Source organism: Mustela nigripes, chromosome 13 (genome assembly GCF_022355385.1).
Source record: "Mustela nigripes isolate SB6536 chromosome 13, MUSNIG.SB6536, whole genome shotgun sequence".
NCBI lineage: Eukaryota > Metazoa > Chordata > Mammalia > Carnivora > Mustelidae > Mustela > Mustela nigripes.
This window is the reverse complement of record NC_081569.1, coordinates 113,121,695-113,144,504: the sequence shown is the minus strand read 5'-3', so window position 1 is coordinate 113,144,504 and position 22,810 is coordinate 113,121,695. Positions and strand designations below refer to the sequence as shown.

Genomic DNA, 22,810 nt, shown 5'->3' with positions numbered 1-22,810 from the left:
TCAGGAGTCAAAGCCATATGGCCAGTAGTGACTATTTAAAGAATGCCATGTCCCTAAAGCAATGAAAACAGTATAACAATGAACCCATGTACCTGGCTGCTTTCCGGGCAGGTAAGCTCAGGGCCTGACGAAAGGCCAGTGAATGCAAATGACCACGGGAAAGCTTCTAATGGGAACCCTGAGTGAGCAGCTTGTGGAGGAGTGCTTACAAACATGACGCCCCCACAAGAGCAGTAACAGAGGACCTTGAAAGCTAATGATAAGAAAAGACAATATTTTTAAAGTACTCCAAGGAGGCCCTAGGTGAGCCTTTTATATGAGGAGGGCTTACGTCTTGTTTGAGCTTCATCTGTTAGTTATATCTTTTTTTGATCCTCACGGAGGTAGGGAATATCTTCACCCCTATTGACAAACTAAAGCTGTGAGGGATTAAGGTCATTCTCCCATGGGCGCATGGTTGGTTAATGACAGGGCCAGGACTCAAAGTGGGCCGACTGTCTTCACCGCTACTCCAGTCAGCCTTCTCCAGGCTCCTTATGTCAAACAGCCCACAGCCGTGTCAGCTCAGTTGACAGGGAGCTTCAGGAAGGGCCTGAAGAGAGAGCCTGAAGGCCCGTCTCTGAGACGACACTGATGGAGGCACAGTGCGAGCATCTCATCACTCATCTGAATCTGTGTGTCACTCTGGCTCCACAACCAGCTTCCTCTGTTCTGATATACGCTGATAACTCAGGGCCAAGGGGTTTCCAGAAAGATCAGTGCATGCCCTGGCTTGGCAAGTTATTTAACCTCGCTCAACTGGCCCAGCAGCTGATTCGTGTAAATCAGGTGGCCTGGAACTGACCCTCTCTGGTGGAAGCCCTAAAAATCTGGCCAAAATTGAAAAGTTATTTCACTTGATAGGACCCTAAGAGTGGCTATAGGTGGTGGGATTACTTGAGAGAGAAGTGGGAGAGAAGAAGGTGGGAAAACTGTCAGTTAATATAAATTTAATAACTTTTTAGAAGATTTTATTTATTTGTTTGAGAGAGAGAGCACGAGCACACAAGTGTGTGTTGGGGGGATGGCAGAGGGAAAGGGAGAAGCAGACTCCCTGCTGAGCAGGAAGCCCAACATGGGGCATGATCCCTGAGATCATGACCTGAGCTAAAGGCAGACACTTAACCCACTGAGCCACCCCAGTGCCCCTGTAACTTTATTTGCAGCTAGAAAATATGTCTCCTGTCTTTTGACTTTCAAACATTTCTGGCATAAATAATCATTAATGCTGTTTATGGGAAATTAAAGGTAGAAGGAATCTACTTGCTGGCCTTTCAGAAAAGGTGTTTTCCTGCCCAATGACCTAATTGGTCAGGAAAGAGATAAGTGAGTCTTCTCTACGCTCATTTTAACCGGAAGTTCTAAAAATTAGGGCACTCTCTGCCTTTCTCTTTTTTGATGACTCCCATATTTAGACCTGCCAAGGCAGAATGACTTCATTTTACTGGAATTTGGTTCATTTCAATACAGATAGAAAAATCAAATAAGTGAACTCGGTTTTGAAAACATTTTCATTATTGGGGATTTTTCGTCACCACAGGATTGAGCTTGTGGAAGTATTTGAGTAAGCTACATGGAGAAAATCTAATTTGTTTACACTGAAGTCAAGTTTCTCTAAAACAGACGGTGGGGACATGGGTTCTCCACTCTCTGAGATTCTCTTAGGTAAGTCAGAGCATGTTTTCCTTCTGTGATTGCTTACCCATCTGTGTAAAATGTGAATAATAATTCCTGCCTCTAGGCAACCAAAGGTTTGTGGTGACTCACAGATGGAGATATTTGATATGTATAAATGACAGAAATGCTGATTAAAGACTGAAATGAAATTCTAGGGAGAAAGAGAGTTGAATTATCATCTTCTACATTTTTTTATTCTATTAATAATGAGGCAAGCTAGAAAAACTCAGTCATAAAGTGGTTAAAACAACAGGACTTGGATTCTGGAATAGCTTTCATGACCGCTATCTTTTGGATCCAATTCCCCATGCTTGTGGAGTGGGAGTTGGTTATGAAGACACATTGCTCACAAGGCAAGGGGCTCGCTCCCTGTTCTGCATGCAGGGTGTAGTCCTTGTGCAATCAGACTGGAGGAGGATAATCAGGTTGCTATGTAGCCTTGATTTCCAAAAAGGTAATGGGCTTCTGGTACCAACTCGTGTCAGTATCTAGAAGAGGCCTGTTGGGGCGCCTTCAATGCGGAAGCTCCTTCTTTGAAAACATTTCAATTTATGACTCCTGTGCTAAGCATTTCTGGGAGGTTAAACGGAATCTCTAGTCCGCAATATAAAAGTGTCTGCCCTGTGGCACAAGGATCAACTTTAAAAGGATAGACTTTTCCATGTTAAAAATAAGGCAAGTGTAAACAAAGCACTGACTCCCAGGAGAGAGGGGAGGGGAGGGGAGGAAGGAAAAATTCACAGCCCAGGAGAGCTGGATATCCTGGACAGCGGCCCCTCCTGTCCCTTTAGATGAAAGGCCACTTATTGAGATTAGAACGAAGAAAGAAAGAGAGAGAGATGGTGGGAGGGGAAGGAAGGAAGGAAAGAAGAAGGGAAGGAAGGGAGGACGAACAGAAGGGAGGGAGGAAAAAAATAACCTATAAATCTTTTCAAGACTGCAATAAGTCCGGGAAGGAGATGGCATGTTACCATTGGAATGAACAGTCTCTTTCTTATCTTTGTCCTCACATTCTAAAGCATGTTCTGTGTAATGCATGGCAGCATACGGTCAGCTGCTGGCTTCACGACAGGACCCTGGAGTTCTATTTCTGACTTAGCTGTGGGCTTTTAACGAGAACGGGTGGGAGGAGAGAGATGTAGCAGAGAAGCTCAGGGCAGGCCTTGCTAACGACCAGTTACTTCGCCTCTTTGAGCCTCAGTTTCCTCGTCCATGACAAGGGCTGGTTGAAAATGGCCTCAGAAGTTCCTGCCTCTACTAAAAACTTTGAATCTATGGCATTTTGATGACAAGAAATTAGCTCTTCATTCTGGGCCTCACTTTTTCCAGAAGTTTGAGAAAGTTCTACTTTGTGTGCTATCTTTGAATGGCTGTACCCTACTTACCACCCATGTAAGTTTGAAGAGAGGGCAGACAGGTGGTCCTTTTCCTAAGAGTAGATTTCCCTCCAGACTAGGAATTTTCTTAGTCTTCTCCTACCTAAAAACCTTATGATGGGTAAACATGTGATGGCCGGTTGCCAAGTCCCAGCAAACACGGCTTCATAACAACAGAGCTTAACGGTGGGAGTCTGAGTGAGACAGTAAGAATCAGAAGGGGATTACCATCCATTAAATTCTGTTTCTCAGCACAGATTTTTGTTGGATCATTCATTTGAACTGGGGAAGTGACAGAGAATCTTGGTTAGCCCTAGTCGAAAGATGAAGTAGGGAAATATGTAGATATGCTTTTCTCTGAGTTTCTCAGAGTAGCCCAAACTACCTCTGTTAGTAGATCATCAGGTCTTGCTTTTTTTTGACAAGGAGGCCAGAATTTCAGCAAGAAATGCTGAAGAGGATGAATGGGGTGTAAAAGGGAAGAGGACTACCTAGGACTGGTTATTTCTAGAATAAGGAATTCAAGATGACCTACAAGCTCCATGAGGCCATGGTGCAAAGGTATCACATAAAAAGAGGTTTGGACAGGCTCACACATCTATCCTCCAGCAAAATTAATTTCCTTGGGGGTTTGTGGTTCATTAACTGAACCTGTGAACCAGCTGTCTTCAGTGTGCACTCTACTTCCTCAGGCCTTTAAAACTGACAATGGTCTGTAGGTCAAGTTCCAACGGAAGTGATATTTCTGACCTAGCTCTATAAATAGAGCACTGGAAAAAACCCATCAGCTGCAAATGGCCCAGGAAACACACGCTATCTATTAAGTAAGTAACCGCAGTATCTGCACTGCCATTTTAGATGAGAAAAAAATATCTTTTGTTATTTATAATCTTCGGAGCTTTGAGATTCTCAAAATACTTTAAAGCTATTAGTCTTCTTTCAGATTTACAAATAAAGGATCTGAGGCATAAAACCACTCAATAACTGCCTCAATATCATCTGTGTCCCCAAGGAAGGCATTTGGCCCAGTAAAGGTGAAGGCTGCTTCACTTTGGTAAAGCAGCAAATTTCATCCCAACATCTCTGCTAGAGGTGAAAGATCTGAATTCAGGCCAGAGCCTTGACTTGCACAACACACCTAGGATCCACGTTCCAACAAAACTCGTTAGTGAGGAAGGTTAGAAACGTGAAGAAGACAAGACAAGGTGAGGCAATCAGAACTTTTGGAATGCAAGAGTTAGGGATGGGTTAATCCTCTACAGCAGAAGGAAGAAACAGGGTTAGCTAATCACTAGGATGAAGACTGGTATGCGCTAGCACAAACCACTCAAACAGCTCCATTGGCTTTGTGCGGGGAGAACATACTTGGAGTTTTCCGGAGTCTTAGTATGGTTATGTAAGTCATCAGCCAAATAGGACACTTTTGAAAATAAAATGGGGACATTTTAATAACTATATTGGGATAACAGAGATGAATCAGGACTGTTCTGGGCAAACCAGGATGCCTGTGGGAAGTCTCTAGAACAGGAAGAGGGTGCTTAACTAGAACGCATCTTAATTTACCAATCAAAAGTTCTATAGGGGACACCGCACAGAACTGCTCTGGTGTTTGCAGTGACAATCATGAACGTCCTCAAAAATAGCTATGAAAACAGTAACAGGCATGGGAAGAATAGAACTCCATGTCTGAAGAGAGAGAATTAATCTTCTCCCACCGAGCTCCACTTCCTACTTTCCCCAAGAGGCCTTGCACCTGAAACCTTTCTCCAATATGGCTTTCTCCACCTACCTTCTATTTAAGAGGGGGAGAAAGTCCTGACTGGTGACCTGTGGCCAGGTCTCCTAACCCTTTGAAAAGAACTCTTTAATTAAAAATAAACTCACTCATTAGAGAAAACATATACTATTCTTAAGTGAATACTAGCAAAGAAAACAAAAGCCCAAAGATTTCAGGAAATCTGAGGCATTATCTTTCTGAATTTAGGCTTAATTCAACATCAGCCAGGAAGATGCTTATGTGAAATGTGTTCTAGATGCTCACCGGAAGTAAGTGAATTCCTCAAATCATGCCAATCAGCAATCTTGGTATGAGCTTTGCTTTTCTGCTCTCATTGTAGAATCTGAGGCAACAGGACGATACCAGCTGGATTTTACTAAATCCTGGTATTATATGTGGTTATCTCATTTTTTGACTGCCTGATACTTTTTTCAGGTGACTATTTTTTTCTGGCTGAAGCAGAAGAAATACAGTCACCTAATCTGATTTCAGATTATCTCTAGCCCTGGCTGCTGTGGGGAGAAAAAAGAAAATCCCCCTCAGAAGTATGCATTCAGCCAACTGCCTCCAGAGAAAGCTAGGAAGGAGAAAACAGGGCATATCCTTTATCAGTTACCGCTCCTGGGGAGATTTAAACTAGAGTGAAGTTGTGTTTAGGAGCTTTACATGTCCAGGGAACTTGTCTGGACAATGGTAGCCTACCTGACTGCAGAGCAAAGGGACACACTAACAGTGATGAGGAACAAGCTCGCTAGGCAAACCCAGGACCGGGAGAGAGGGTCCCTTCCCAAAGCCTCAGGTCGGGCTGAACTGGGCCCAGGTTAAGTCTGCTGTTGCTCAGGCTGGCACTGCATCCCTGCTCTTCACAGGTAATAAGGATGGGGGTGGGGGGGGGGTGGGGGAATGCTGTCGTTTATCAGGAAATGTGTTCTTTTTTTTTTTTTTTTAAAGATTTTATTTATTTATTTATTTGACAGAGAGAAATCACAAGTAGATGGAGAGGCAGACAGAGAGAGATAGAGGGAAGCAGGCTCCCCGCTGAGCAGAGAGCCCGATGTGGGACTCGATCCCAGCACCCTGAGATCATGACCTGAGCCAAAGGCAGCGGCTTAAACCACTGAGCCACCCAGGCGCCCAGGAAATGTGTTCTTGAACAAAAATCATTCGCGCAAAAAGACATTTCAACTACATACAATGTCTAACCCTGGAGTGGATCTTCAATCAGAAAAAAAGAGAAGTTGCCATAAAGGACACAATTGGGACACCTGACAAAGTTTGACTTTGACTGGCATATTAGATAATAGTATTATATCAGCGCTAATTTCCTGGATGAGATCATTGTATCGTGGTTATTATGTAAGAGAAGTTCTTGTTTTTCCGAGATAAATGCTGAAGTATTTGGAGATGAAGGGTCATGATAGCTACAGCTTACACCCTCAGATGGTCTCATAAAGATAAAAATAATAAATTTGTATTATAAAAAATAAGTTGATAATAATATGAGGGAGATTTTAAAAATGTGGCAAAATGTTAGAAGTCTAGGTGAAGCATGTGTGGGAGTGCATTGTACTTTCCCTGGAAATTTTCTGTAGATTTGAATTCTTTTACTTAAAACAAACAAACAAAAAGAATCAACCTAGAGTAGGTTGGCCTACTCTAAGAGCTGACTTGGGTCACTGCCAGAAAATCAGAACATAAGACTGGATCTCTGGAGAAATTACTAGGGCATTGTTTCATTTGCACGTTTATGCATCAGAATCCTCTAAACCAGGTAAACCACTGTTTACAATGTAGACCGCTTGTCCCCATCCCAAACCGAAGGCATCAGCATCTCTGAGGGGTAATGCCCAGGAGTCTACATTTTCAAAAGCCTCTCCCAGATGATTAAAAAAGCCTCTCCCCTTTCCCTATATGCATTAAAGTCTGGAAAAAACCATGTACCAGGCACTTGCAGTTATAAACTTCTCAGACCTCACGGACAGCCCAAGTACTGTTATGGAAGCACTTGCGTTTAAATAAAAAACTCCAGCTCCTATCTTGTCATGTAGCTTTGCATTCTTTTCATCAGTGGGAGACACCAGGCTGGTGAATGCCCTTTGGCCCAGTTTTTAAGACTCCTATCTGCTGACTTTATCTCCCACCCTACTTCCCAAGAGGAATAGGGAAGCGATGTAAATTGTTTAGAAACGCCATAACTCATCTGCTTGGAGTTGTTGTCAGAGGAGCAACCCCAAACCCTAAGTCAGAGAGTGGAGGCGGGGCAGCTGACGGCCCGAGGCATGGGACAAGATGGGGCTGGTAAAGAGGCCCAGGTTCCCCCCTCAGGCAGAGACCCTCATTAAGGGCCCTGGTCAGTCAGGCTCCTTGACCTGCTTTTCTTCCGGACACCAAACACAGCTCAGTTTTCAGAACTTGGGCTTCCCTGTGTTTCTTCAGTGAGAACAACAGGGCGCCAGTGAGGGAGAAAGAGAATCAGGTGGGGCAGGAGCTAAGAACCCGGAGGTGTTCTGAACATTCCAGAGAACACAAGTGCATCTGATTAATTCAACTTAAAGGCACTTGGTCCCGCCCATCAGTGTAATCATTATTCCCATTTCACAGACTAAGAAGCGACTTGACTGAAACCCACCTTGTGTGAGGCAGAGCTGGGGCCCCGGCCCAGGCACGCTAGCACTTTCTGCTGACCAGCTGCCTCCCTTTTGGCCTCAGAGAGCACATCGCTGTGGAGAATGCTTTTAATTATCACCTTGCCCCGAGTGTGCAAAGATTTATTGTTATGCTTTCTTCCTGCCCCATTTCAAGCACCCCTTTGGGAAGCAGCAAGATCGTGATAGGAATCAGGATATTTTCATGCATGGGAGGGAATGGAATGCTGGCATCACACGTGGTTGTTGCCCCTGAAGGCTGCAAGGAGGAGGATGGGAGTTAAGGAACAGAACGGTGAATAGTTCAGTGAGGCGATCCCTGGGTTCTCGACACCCTGAGTTTTAGACAAGAACCCCAGGGTACTTGGGGTATCTTTTCCCACACTGGGGAGCTCAGCTGGGTTGCCGGGTTCCTGAAGTTCAGCTTTTGTTCCCTTGACATCTGGAGCTGGGCTTCCTGAGTCAAGGCAAGGAGAAGCTGCTGCACTTCTCCCTTTTTGGGGTGTGCACCCGGATACAGCCCCCCCATGGTTGTCATGCCAACATAAGGCTATAACCAATTGGGGCTACAGAAGAGGGGGGAAACTCCATTCATGACCAGACTTCACAGTGGCCCCTGGATCACAAGTTGCCATGTGAGCATTGCCCAGGTGTGGGGGATCTGGGGCAATGGAGATGACCTTCCTTTAACTTCCTCCAGTGTTCCCTCACAAGACTGCCCTGATCCCTGACGGTAGAGTCAAATATTTTTAGGCAGGCGCCTCATGGGGCAGGAGAGGGAACTGATGAACAAAATGTGCTGATGCTCACAGGACTATTTTAATTGGGGAGAACTGGTTTTGGTGACAGCAGGCGGTCAGTACACATCTGTGAAATAGGAGTTCTTGAGCAAAGCAATTTCCTTCTTCCCTAAAGGCCACTGTTTATCTAGAAAAAGGACATAACTATGGATTTACTGAAAATGACCAGATTCAACAAAGTGATCAAGACCACCCACTTGGTATAACTTGTCCCATAGCTCAGACATCACTTGGTATAAGACATTACAGTAAAGAATCATGAGGTAACGTTTTGGAATAATTAGTATGTTCTAGACCCTGGGCTCAATACCTAACACACATGATCTCGATGAAGGAGAGGCCATTATCACACCAGTTTTCTAAGGAAAGAGGTTAAGCTACAGAGGGAGTAAGTTATTGCCCAAGGTCACCATGCAAATGTCACAGCAAGGCTTTGAACCCAGCAGTCCGACTCATCACTTCTTTCATTATTTCTTTCAGCTATTTAGAAAATATTTAAAGAATGACCATTCATCTCTCTCTCTCTCTCTCTCTCTCTGGGAGAGAAGACTCACCCCATTTTCTAGATACTACACTCACGCTCCTTTCCTCATTAAGTTGTAATATTCAATTTCTTATGCAGAGTCATCTCTGCCTGTCTAGAAAAGCATATTTTAATAATGTTCTTTCCCTATTGTTGGGAAACTCTTAGTCATACGATACCTTTCTAGAAACTGATACCAAAGAAAAATAAGTCTCCAGGTTCTGTAGATTTCCAACTGAAAATATGTAAAATAACCTTAGTTGCCAAAATCGTGATTGGCTTTCCTTCCATGAATATAATCTCCACATCTGGTTCACCTCCTTTGCCAGAAGGATATGATTATATATATTTTTTTATACCTTAGGATGTTTCTATTTTATGACATTTCTAAGTGGAATTGCTATGTCAATCATCATTGCAATCCCATTGATAATTACTTCTTTTATCAATGTTAACTCTACACTGAAAAATAAAGCAGCAGAAGGTAAATGTGAGAGAGTCAGAAAAGCCCCACAGGAAGCCAGTTAGCCCTTATTCTCATCTGTAATATGGTGGTGGGATAGGAAGGGGGTCCATAATCATGGTTAACATTCACATGCATCCATAATAGGCCAGAAAGCAGTGCCAAGTGAAACAGATCTTTTAGTCGTCCCAATAACACCATGAAGTTGGATACTATTATTACCCTTATTTTAGAGATGACAAAAATTTATCTACATTTATGGAGCTAGTAAGAGGTGGACGGAGGATTCACTGACAGACCACTGAGCCTGTGTGTCAGCCTTGCCCATGACTCCAACAAGCAGTGAGGGCCCGGAGTCCTTGTTCTCCCTGCCTTCCCGCAACCGCAGCTGAGTCTGACCCCAGCAGCGGATTATTATAGCATCCTTAGCCAAGGATGGCCCATAAAGGTTTCATGACATTATCACAGACTCATCTTGTTTATGAAACAGAGTAATGGTACACGCAGAAAAATCACGTATTAAACATTTTTTTAGTAACAGATTTTATCATCATTGTTTTAGGGAAAGTGACATGCCTAAGGTCACACATTGAGTCACGGGGTCAGTACTGGTACAAACGCCCCTTCCTGGACACTCCTCAGACGTCAGGATGTGTTGCTTCACTCAGAAGATATGGCCTCCCCGCCTGATCAGGCACTTCCATAACTGCGTACAGCTCTGCATAAGACCAAAACGGTCATGTACCCACTTCCCAGCAGCCCCAGCTCTAAATTAAAAACAGCACAACAGCAATGACATGGTAGCAACAACAAAATTGTAATAAAATACATGGTGGAAAGACCTTTGGGGTGTAAAAATGTCCTTAAACTGATCATCTAGGGAAGAAAAGGGAGGGTTCCTTCTTTTAAGAGGCAAGTGACCACCAGCAGGAACAGAAAACTCATTATTATTCTGGATTTTCTTTTTGCATGACTGAAAAGCTTTTCTATCCTCCTCCCTCCCATCCTTATCAAAAGAATTCCCCCAAGACAATCACAAACTTTAAAAGTAGCAACGTGTCCCTTCAAAAAAAACTTAAAAATCAAAAATCAAAAAACCCACAGAGGTTGCAAAACAGCTTTGTGTGGAAGAAGGGCAAGTTTCCTCTTAAGAGAGGCTAATTTCATAGGGTTGGGAAAGAGAGAGGGACAAGGGTGGGAGCAGAGAAGAAGGGGAGGCGGGAGAGGAGGGGATAAAGGAGGAAGAATCGCTGCCTTTAAAAAGCAACATTGTCCAGAGAGGTGAAAGGGAACAGATGGCCGTGGAGAATGTGGCCCTCAAAGCCCAGAAGAAAGGGGCAATGCTGACAGATCTTGCTGTTTCCCATTGACGCCTGAATGTTCTAGTGTGGGGAGCCGAGGCCAGTGCAGGGGACAGACCTCTGTTCCCAGCGGCTCACTGGGGCACTAGCGCTGAGGCTCACTGAGAAAAAGAGCAGGGGAGGGGTGTGGGGAGGGCAAGCAGCTGTGGCCACAGAGGGAGGGACAGTGGGGGGCGTGCGGGCTTCCACAGCCTTCTCTTCTGGCCTGCCCGGGAAGGTCAGCCCAGCGCTGGTCTGGGCCCTGGCAGAGGTGAAGGAAAGGGCAGCAGCTGGGGCCCAAAGTCTCGGCGTCCTTCCCTGAAACACACTGGGGGAGGCATGTCTGGGACAAAACAGATACCTTGAGAGAGGGAAATGAAGAAAATATTCCAAATGCTTTTGTAGGATTGAGACATTCAAACTACAATAAACAAGAAACTTGGGTCTTTGAAGGAGGTCAGAGATTCCTGCCAAGTAAATCCCATATTATTTCATGGAGTCTCAGGGCAGAGAAGGGATTTGGAGAGGAAACACGAAAGTGAGTTGGTGGCTGACCCAGGACGGAAGGAATCCAGGCGTCGGTTTAGAGGTCTGAGTTGGCCCCCAAAGAGGTGCAGGACTCACAGTGGAGCGTCACAGGACCCAGCAGGGTGACGGGAGAGGCAGAGGGAGCCCCCGCCGCCAGGCGTGTTCACGTGTGTTCACGTGTGTGAGTGGGACAGGGATCTGGGGGCATGTCTTGCTGGCCGTTGCCTGTAGTTGTACCACAGCGGAGGACGTTACTGGAAACTCACAGGTCCCCCCAAGAGCGATGTGAGTGCAGGCACCTCTCGCCTCCCATGAGGGAAAAGCTGGACAGGCAACCCCTACAGGAGGAGGTCTGGAGAATGGGTGTGAGGGAGGGGGGTTTGTGGGAGCGGCCATTAGGGAGAGGCCCACAGACTTCAGGGGACAAAGACACAATTGGTGCATGTTCCTTAATATAACTTTGATCAGGAAAATTACAGTTCCAAATGACATCTTGTGCTCTCCCTACCCTCCAGAAAACGATGATCAAATCTGGCCCTACTCCTACCCACTAAGAAGAGAGCCACATCCTTCCTGGTTCATTGTCCTGCTGGCCCACGAGAGCTGCACGAACTCAAAACATGTCTCCGGCTTTGATTTTCTTTTCCTGTCTTCCTGACCCTGAAAGTGAGAGAGAGACCTGAACTCAGGACGGAGGGTCTTCAAACAGTGGGGTATGAGTGTGGAACAACAGTTCCTTCCTCAGAATAACCATTCGAAAACATTCTCACATGTCTCAGGCGCCCAGAAACAACGCTCGCTCATCGAGCCCTTGGTGGGGAAGGGGACATTAAAAGGTGGCTCTAAATGTATTTAGTGACCTGGCAAGTTCACGTTCACTTGGGCTACATCCCTGTTTTCACACGCAAGAGAATGACACGGTGGCCATTAGGCCCTGTGTTTTGCGCCGTGCGTACATTTGAGTTCCCGAGAAAATCCCCACAGAGCGGGATAGTAAAAAAAGATCAACAATGATGAAGACCTTGCCTTTTATTTCTCCACATCACCCACATTGCTCCCCGGGCACTTTTAGATTTAGAAGCTCCACTAATCAACCTTATAAACGGCAGCCCAGCCGCTGCATAGAAATTACTTTGTATAGCTTCTCAGTGAAATTACCCCAGGGGATAGAAGATGCCCAGGGCTTTAACAATCATAACACAGCCTCGGTATGAGAATAGAAGACAAGTACACTTTGACATCCCAATTGAAACTCCAGGCTGAATCCGACACAGAAGAATGTCATTACCTTTCCCAGTCTGACGGCACACTAAAGAAACTGGAGAAGGGGAATACCTATTAGGTCCCTGCTAATCCTCCTCCTCAATTCAAAGCAGGGCTAGTCCCTGGAATTCATTTCTGAGTATCCTTACTCTCCACTATTGTTAAACAGCTCCATTGATAAGTGCTTGCAGCTAATAATGCTCTCTACTGAACTCACCCCTCCTCATTCCCAGAGGCTCAAAGCACTTCACAAATATCACCTGATTATTCTTTATAATACTCAAGTGAGCCTGATAGGTGGAAAGGTTCATTATCTTCTCCTTAGCAATCGGGCAAATAGACAAAGGAAGAAGTGACTCGTTTAAGCCAACAAAGCAGAGGCAGAACCGGAACGGGAAACCCGGCCACCCTCCTGACCAAACGCGCACATGGCCTATGTCAACTTGCAGAGACGTTCTGCTGACAAGGCAGGATTCCCAGGCTGGGGGCTGTGTTGGAATCAACAGGGTTGCAGAACTTGCAGCACTGGCTGGAGGGGAAAGGGCAGGAGATGAGATGGAGAAGCCCCCCTTGAATGGTCTTCACTAGTTCGGGCAAGTCACTTCACCTCTGAGGCTCAGTGTCCTCCTTAGGAAAACGAGGGCCTTTGATTAGAGGATCTTGAAGGTCCCTTTCAGCTCGCAGATAACGAGTGAAGTACGAGTTTCAAAAGAGGGGTTCAAGTTTTCACCAGCCCCTTGTGGTGTCTGGGCTCCATTTGTCTTGTAAGCCTGAAATAGCATTCTTGTCTCCTTATAGAGTGCTCTCTGTCATCCACTGTTCACACAAATGATAGTGGGGATCAGATCAGTCAGTGCAAGGGGTGGGGGAATGAAAGAGGCAGTCCTAGGGTGTCAAGGCCAAGGGCTAAAGAGAGATGGGGACAGGCAGGGAGCGGGATGACAGAAGACTAGAATGGTAATAAAAATAAGAATCGGCATACTTTTTGAGTCGCACCGGGGTCCTACCTGGGGGCACTCCCGACATTCCAGGGAACATAGGACAAGTCCTCCAAAGCTAAGAAGGCCCCAGAGAAACAAGGTTTACTTAGCTTTCTCTAAGTACACGATTCGCTTGCCAACACCCAAGCCCCAGTGAACAATGCCCCAATGTACCTTGTCTTGGTGGTTTTCCACTGCAATACAATTTCATTTTAGCAAAAAACACCAACATGCCTTCAAGTTAATTAAAACTGGATTTTACAGGTGGCTTCATAGTTTATAATTTATGTGACTTGAGCCAGTTATGCCAGAGCCTTTAGAAGATCTGCAGGATTTTTTCTCTGATCTTTTAAACTTTATTTCCCTAAGTGATGCTTTGATACTCTTCACTTGCCACAGAGAAAGTTGGGGAGAGAGGACACTTAGTAAAACCAACATCTGTTTGCAGGAGAAGCAGCCCCCCACAACTGGGATAATGACCCTGGAAAGAGTTTGGGTGATGAGTCGATTATAGTGACTGGATATGAAGGACCGACTGCACCGCTGCCAGAAAGAAACACATTTTTGTAATTTCTCAGTTGTTTCCATTGGCCTGGCTTTCCTTGCATTCACCATGGGAACTGAGTCAACACATTTTCTTGCTTTTCTTTCGGTGACTGCAGTGCCTCCTCCCCGCACACACAGGGAAAAAGAAGCAAGAACAGATAGCCCCTGAGAAGCAAAGGCTTGATGATCCACAAAAATGGGTATGACTTTATTTATCTCCAGGTCCAGCTGCAGAAGTGACTAGTTGCAAGCTTTATTCCATCTGCTCTCTCTGAGGACCTCAGCCTGACCTTGTGGAGCCTTCTTTCTGGGAAGTTAAGGAATTTCCAGGATTAGCTCAAGTCCTGAGGCTGCCAACTGTGACAATCTACAAAGCTCTCTTAGGTAATGATTCAGACCCCACTTCTGCTCAAGGCCAAGACAGTCCCCAAGGAGTTGGAAATATTCTCATTGCCTGGACCCAGACAAATAAGGCCAGTTGACCCCGGAAGAATTTCAGAAGGGCAAGCTCAGCATCTTTGCATACTCAAGACTCGACAACTGAAACATCTATGACAACAGAAATGTAATTGAACTTGAAAAGTGAGGATTAAGAGGTTGGATCAGAAACAAGTTTAAAAAAGAATGCCACAGAAAAGGAAGGAAGGAAAGGGAAGGAAGAAATGGAAAGGGAAAGAAGGAAAGAAAGGGAAGGAAGGAAGGAAAGAGAAGGAAGGAAAGGAAAGAAGGAAGAAAGCCTCATAAATTTAATAACAGTTGACATCTACCACCTGATTCTGGAGAAAGGTATCTTCTGAACATCTCCTGAACTAAACTTTTGAATTCTCCAGCAGAAGGCCAAGTTTCTAATGCCAATCAGATAGAATGCCAAGTTCCTCTCACCATCACATCTCTAGATGAGGAAAGAGGAAAGATGTGGGGGTGACCTGGAGAAGAGGAAGGTTTTAGATGCTACCAGAGACGGCACTAGTTTAATGCAGTCTAGATCACCCTAATCACTCCTCAGACATTGCCTCCTAAAGAGTACAGACATCTGGCTGAGTGATGGAACACCAAACTTCTAAGTCCATTCTGTGAACTCCTTAAGCCTTAGTTTCCCCATTTGAAAAATGAGGGAGCAGGACTAGAGGCCTCTAATACCCCTCCCATCTCCAAGACCCCCTACTACTATTATATCTCTGCATACATTGGCTCCAGCATTTTCTGCACCATAGTACACTTTCTTTAAGCTTCATCCAGTGCTGGTCCCAAGGGGTCCCTGACAGTGTCTGAAGAGTATCATGTGAAGAATTTGTACGGGCTAACAGGGATACTTACTTCTCTTTACTCCTACAGGGGAAAGTTAACGTCAGAATACTAGTGTTCCAGCTGACCTCACTCAGGAAAACCCATTGGCATATGCCAATAGATACAATCCAAAATGGGGAAGGATAAAGACCCAAGCGGGAAGATTTAGTGTGGAAACCAAAACTATAACAGGCTAGCCTCTTAGTATTAAAATCTAGGAAATAAATAGGTAGCTTTTTAAATAAATGACTGGAACCTCAAGGTTTACATGTTTCCACTACTCAAGACTTGTAGTCTAGTTATGACCCCGCTCAGCAATGATATGCATGACAATGGATTTCCACAATGTTAGTTGAGGAAATTTTAAGAACAGTCAGCAACTTAACAGAACACTTCATTTACAGACTCCAAAATGTTACATAAGTATTATTTCTTATGATCCCAAACAGATGTGGTGATGAGATTGTCCATTTAAGAAATAAGGAACATATTACAGACTTATCTCAAGTTAAAGAATAAGTTAGGACTTGAACAGAGACTCCAACAAGCCACTCAGAAAATTACCCACATTCCTAACGTGTTACATATTATCAGAATACCTGGATTTAAAACAGTAGGGAGAAATTCAGAAGATTCATTGAGAAAGAAGAGGCCCAACTCAGTCTCCAGTATCTCAGTGGTCAACCTGGCCACTCAGTGGTCCATTTACTTACCACATTATTCAGAAGTCTCCTGGAAGCCCAGCCAAGGTGGGCCACATCTAGATCTAACAAAATGATGAATACAGATTCTAATATGTATTCTTAATTAAAAAAAATAAGTTTCCACTTTTTAAAAAATGTTTTTCTATTTTATTTTTAAAGATTTTATTTTTAAGTAATCTCTACACCCAACGTGGGGCTCAAACTTACAACCCCAAGATCAAGAGTTGCATGCTCTACCCACTAAGCCAGCCAGGCACCCTAAATTCCACCTTTTAAGTTATCTTTCAGCTCAATTCATACTGCAACTTCCTTAAGAAAGACCACCATTTAAGATAATTTCGCAGACCTAATATATTAAACAAAAGAGCAAATCACAAAGTATTATGTGTACTATGGTCTAATTTTTGAAAAAAAAATTTATGGAAGTATTTGTATTGCATAGAGAGGTGCCTAGAATTATAAACACTGATATTTTATATTATCTTACAATAGCAGGATTATAACTTTTATTTTTTGGCTATCTATACTTTCTGTTGGTACAGGCAACAACATGGATAAATTCTATAAAAATAATGTTGAGCAAAAGAAACGGTACCAAAGAAAATGTACTATATGATTCCATTTACATAAAGTTCAAAAATAAGCAAAGCTAATCTGTGGTTGTAGAAATTCAGATGGTGGCTACCTTTGGGAGATATGGGTAGTGACAGGAAGAGGGAGCCCCTGGGTACCATTAATGTTTTGTTTCTTCATCTGGGTGCTGGTTATACATGCGTGTTCACTGAGAAAGTTCATGGTGTTGCACACTCGTGATGTACCAGGGTTGTTGGGTTTTTTTTTTTACTATATTATACCCAATTTTAAAAGCTACTTAAATGAAAACAAAACAAAAGAAAACCTGAATCCCAAGGCTTTCATACACATTCTGTTGGGAAGTCGAGAAACAACTGTCTTTTGAGTGGGGAAAAATATCTCAAATTGCACTTCCAATTGCACAATTCTCTCTTTTTTGTGGTGGTGATGACAAAGACAACATGACTGTATCTCCTTAGTGTCATCCCTGAGAAAGGGGCTCTGGAACCTGGCTCAAAAAAAGCAGGACAAGAAGCACAGACCCATGTCATGCATAGATCCTGACTCATTACTGTCAGCATCCTTCACCTCTCCCTTGACAACACTGCATTAATGGTGACTCTGGAAATCCAAGTTCTTGTCTCACTCAGGCTCACTCACAGTGTTGATCGGGCCGCATCAGATGCAGCCACACTGTGATGTCCGTTCCTGCACTGAGCTTTCAGTCACAAAAGCAAACAAAACATGGCTAAACCCGTAGAAGAGATACTCAGGGAAGGCTGAGAACTTTTCTCCCCCAGTGCCTAATCAACACCTAGCACAGAAGAGGGGCTTGATAAGTACTTTTCAGGTGAGTATATAAATGAAAAGGAAGAAACTGTTACAGCTTAAGTAGGAGTCACCACGAATGGTAAAGGGAAGGGAAAAGGATGGAGTAAGGTGATGTGTTTGACTGGTGTATGGGTTTCCCCCTGCTATCTAAAAGCAGACCATGCCTCTGAAACTTTTGTAAACTGAAATGGCATAAAGTGAAGAAACAAACACCACGAATTTATATGGAAAGAATTCTGAGTGTTCCCAGATTCAAAAAAAATCACCTCTTGCAGGCTTAATGGATACCTTAGGACACATCTTGCTAATGGATGCAAAAAAGAAGTGGAGAGAAAACACAAGTGCTCACACAGTCCAGAGCTCTGGTGGCTTTAACCTGACATGCTACAGAGTGTGGCTCCAGGAGAAGGAGCCAGGCCCCGTCCTGCCTCTATGAGGTCTCAATGCAGAACCAATGCTACATGAAGCCTCTTTTTGCTCTTTCTGTAAAAATGAAAATCCTTTAGATTTCTCTCATTAATAAGAACAGCTATCGATGTAGCTCTTTCCTAAAAACAAAGTGGCATAAAACAAACTTTTGAAAGGTGGAGGATACCCATATGTCTCTGAATGTCTTTTTTTTAGTGACCCTCAAGCACACTAACGCAGGGTAAGGCACGGAGAGATTTGTGTTGCTCTAGATATTTGGTAAAACCATTTAGAACAGCATGGTCCTTAGAAATATAATGCAGCCCACAAATGTAATTTTAAAATTTTCTAGTAGCCACATGAAACAAAAGAAGAAGAAAAAGGTGAAATACATGTTAATTATATATTGCCTTCAGTGCAACATATCTAAAATATTATCCTTCAACATGTAATTAGTATGAAAATCAAGATATTTTGCATTATTTTTCCAGATACTGTATTTTGGCAGGGGAGGGGCAGAGGGCGAGGAAGAGAGAGAATCTTAAGCAGGTTTCATGCTCAGCACGGAGCCTGACACAGGGCTCGATCTCACAAACCTGAGATCAGCACCAGAGCTGAGATTAAAGAGTCCGACATTGAACCCACTGTGCCACCCAGTCTCTGCTCACTTAGGGCACATTTCAGTGTTTAACAGCCATGTGTATTTAGTGGCTATTCATCATCTAGGAGATCCATCTAGTGACAGTTCTTTCAGAAAAGATGAACGGGTTGTGAATGTGTGTGTGCACATGCATGAGGGTGTGTAAGAGAGCTTGAGAGAGAGAACGAGCGAGAGACTAGCTTGATGGTACTTAACACCAGTCTCATCTGTTCCTGAAGTCAGCTGCGTTCCAACCCTTAGCTCCTGCAGATACACCTGTATCCCTGCAAAAATTTGCACTTTTGCTTACTTTGAGGATGCTTTCTGTTGCATGCAATAGAGTCCTACCTAAAAGAGATGACTGTAGAGAAACCAAGCCCTCTAGGTGTGTCCTGCTTTAGAGGCATGATGCCTGTCCAGTAGTCGACATTATGGAATTTATAAATCAAGAAATAAAGTTCTTAACAGAAATTCTACTCTGAAGGCTTTCCCGTTACTTGCTGGAGGTTGCACAATCAATTTGTATATCATTTTTGAGAACAAATGAACCAGAGTCTAGTTCCAACTTGAAATATTCCAGGTGCATTTTCGCTGTAAATTATGAATCCAACAGGAGTTTAATAAGGTGCAGGCACTACAAGTTACCTGGATGCTATCCATCCGAGGCCGCTGCCATGGAGCAGAAATGAAAATGACAGCCTTTCTATCAGCCAGCATACCTCCTGCTTCATCTCAGGGCTTGTCTTCCTGCCAACACGCATTTATTTCTGTGCGTCTTCAGTTAAACATGGAACTGGCCTTTGTGGGGAATGGGTCCGTGGTTTAATTGTGCTAAGGAAAAAAAGGAGCAAGTGATGGCTGCCGATACCATGGACCAGATGGTTTTGTTACTGAAAGGCCATCAATAAGTTCAGCATTTCAGTATTGCTTTTCATTCTGCTCTGTTAGGTCCAGACCTGCACGGGAGAGGTGACTGGACACAGAGGTTCAGCTTGATTCAGATTTTCCTGTGTCATAAAGCAGACTCCGGCTGACCCAAGTTGTATATGCTTTCCCTGTTCCCCAGATAACATGACAAACGGTCTTCTAGTGAGCTGGAAAGGTAGCAGTAAATGAGAGGCAGAAGCAATCCCCTTCCTGCTGCTCCATGAGAAACCCCTCTGGAGACAGACAAGAGAGGGAATTCTGTAAAGAGGAGTTCTGGATCAGCTTTCAAAACCAAAATGCTAATGGCAAATGCCATTCCGGGAGATGGGAGGAAATAGGAAGGGTCAGTGGGGTCTAGACAGCATCACAGCAAAGAGAGTCAGAAAGGACCCAAAAAATCAAGCTCTCCATCATCTCCTGCTATTAAAATCCCTCGATGAGCCCTGCCTGGACTGAATGTGGGAGGAAATTTGCAGAATTAGCTGCGACCCCTGCCATCCAGGGAGGTGTAAGATATTTAGTGGCTGTTTTACAGCAAGGAGAGAAATAGGAAACAGTATGTTATTGCAACATTTGTATGAGTCCTAGGCTTGTAAATGCTTTATATCCTGCATAGATCATTCAAAGTTTGAGTTGGGAACTTAACTCAATTGTCCATGGAGCTGTTCCTGATTTGCTCTGGTTGCAAGGGTTAAGCAGGTCAAAGAATATTTAACCTCCAATATTTGCATTTTCTGCCCATCATAATTACGAGTGGGAGAGACACTTAACAGATGGAGCCCCCAGCAGGAAAGCGGGATTCCTGGGTCCTGCCAATAGCTTGTGTGTGGCCTTATGTATAAGTCCCTGCTTTTTTTCCTCAGAATTTCTATTTGTACAAAGGGGGCAGCGATTACTTCCAAAGGAGAAGTTGGCCTCAATATGGATGAGATTGCATCTAAATAACCTGCAAACTTTGGAAATCATGCTGAGGGAAAAGAGCAGATGGAGTATTTAAAGGACCACCTTAAGTGACTACAGTAAGTGGCTAAAGGTACAAACTCTAAAGTTTGTAGGTGGCTAAAGGAGCCAACCTCTGGATTTCAGTTCTGGTTTTGTAACTTATCAGCTGTTTCCTTGGGACACACTGCTTAACCTCTCAGTGCCTCAGTTTCCTCATCTATAAATCAGAGCTAATAATAATACCTACTGCAGACAAACTCAAAGGATTTCAACTATGTGAAATGCCTAGAGTTGTGTCTGGCATATATGTAAATATTAGCAAATTTTGCTATTAATAAGCACAGCATACTTCCTTTTTATAGCTGGAAAAGATTTCATAAAATATCTTAGCCCTTCTCAGAAAACACCCTTTCACAGATGAGAAAACCAAGGGTCAGAGAAGTCAAAATAAGTCAACAGAAATGATTTCCATATCTTAGCCAGCACACCAGCAGAGACAATGACATTTCTGAACTATTCTCAGAAAGTGCCCTGAGTGTCACTGTTGAATGCTCTTAATGCTAGACTAGGACTAGAAGAAAGACATGTCTTTTTGGTTATAGTTCTGGGGGACACCTTAGGCTTTGCTTTCCTAGCTGCCCAATGGGCTCTCCTGTGAGACCCAGAAAGCAGAGAAGAGCGTTTGGTTGGTGGTACAGTGCCATCCAGCTTCTAAGATGGTCAGCCTCAAGTTGCCAGTTGCCTTGAGGGAGTGCTAGGAGGGAGGGGGTGCTAGGGGTGAAAGAACCAAGCCTATTACGTTGGCTAGCAGAGTCTTTGGAAGAGTGAGCTAAGTCTGGAGGCTTACGTTTCTATCGTAGGGGCCAGGAAGCCTCGGCTCAATGTCATGCAGCAGTGAGGGGTGGCAGACCTGGCAGGCTGCCTGATACAGAGAGGCTGTGGCCCAGCTGACGGGAGAGTCAGGCCGAGCAGTCCCACTGTTCCCTGGAGATCTGGAGCCAGCTCATAGCCAGGGGAAGTGAGGATTAACACAATGTGGTGTCCGAGCTAATGAGTTAGCAAAACAGAGACAGATGGCCATTGTAGTAACTTAAGTCGCCCATCTCTGTTGGCAGCGCACTCCCACACGCTTCTCCTCTATCTTCTCCGTCCATCCTGGAAGGCCACAGTGACGGGGAAATCAGCCCATGTCAAGAGGGGTTGTTGCACTTGGGGTGTAGTGGTGAAAAGGAGCTCTTTCAGACAGCTTACTGACCTCTGGGTCTAGAGGAAATGCGAAGTTATTTTTAATGAATTCTTATTTGAGGCTTGTGATAGAATTCCTCGTAACAATTGCTTAAAAGGTGACCAGTTGCGTATCAGAATGCTAAAAAGAGGGTATAATTTGCAACCCAAGGATGAAAACAAGAAAAGGGAACTTTTATTCTGACCCCCAAACAACTTTTTTTTAGTCAAATCAGTAGACTGGGGAATGGTTTCCTTCACAGGAGTTTACCACAAGTGATAAATGATGTTAGCACACACTGAGACCCGTCATGTCAACCTGGCTATGCCGGGAGGCAAACAACTCCTTTACAAGTTATTTATCACCCTTCTCCTCTTTTAAGACCCCCCCCCCCCCCCCCCCCCCCCCCCCAACAACTTCTTTCCCGGTGCTTATTGTTTCCAGGTGTCATTAGTGTGCCAGCTACTTGGAGACTCACCTGGTACCAAGACCAGGCAGGAGAGAGCCATATTGGGCAATCCTGCCTCACACTTTTGAGAACTGGTTCATTTCTCCACTAATCTCTTTTGACAGAGGGAGAGAGGGAGAGAGCACAAGCAGGAGAGGAAGAGAGAGAAGCAGGCTCCCTGCTCAGCAGGGAGCCCAATGCTGGGCTCCATCCCAGGACCCTGGGATCATGACCTAAGTCAAAGGCGGACACTCAACTGACTGAGCCACCCAGGCACCCCTACTAATTTCTTTAATAATAAAATTCTACCATGTAAACAACGAAGACTTAAAGGAAGAAAAATAATTTTAAAAATCCTTAATTTATGCATTTTGGTAAAAATCTTTCCTCCCTATTCTTAGTTCCTCCATTCAATAAGGTAAGAAACTTAAAAAAAAAAAAAAAAAAAGTGAAACTTCATCGATACAAATGGGGTTGCTTTTTCAAAGTGAAAAGCTGACTCATGAGAAGAAATTTAAGTGGTCACTGAATTATTCAACAGACCATATACCTAAATAGGGATATTGAAGGAGAAGCTTGTAAGCAGAAAGTACTCACAACCCCAAATGTCCCACTCAGCGAACCTCTCAGGGGCTACCTACGCACCTCTGTCTTCTTAGAAGAGGCCTTGGGACTTACAGAGTATAAGTGATCAGTTTTAAGAAGCTGCAGCTGGTAGGGTCGACTTAAGACCAAATGATGTCTGGGCAAATATTTATATTCTGCCTCTTATCATATGCCTGATAACGAGGGGCAGCAAAATATGCTGGTGGAGACCTTGAGCGGTGGGTGCAGAGAGTAACACTCTGAGGAAACCAAACACAACCTT

The 22,810-nt window shown here is 44.1% G+C and overlaps 1 protein-coding gene across 2 annotated transcripts in view; it reads right to left on the bottom strand.

Annotated features, from left to right (window-relative positions):
* RAD51B (RAD51 paralog B) overlaps positions 1–22,810 on the bottom strand; it is a 683,675-nt gene that overhangs the window by 167,696 nt on the left and 493,169 nt on the right. The window lies entirely within an intron of this gene.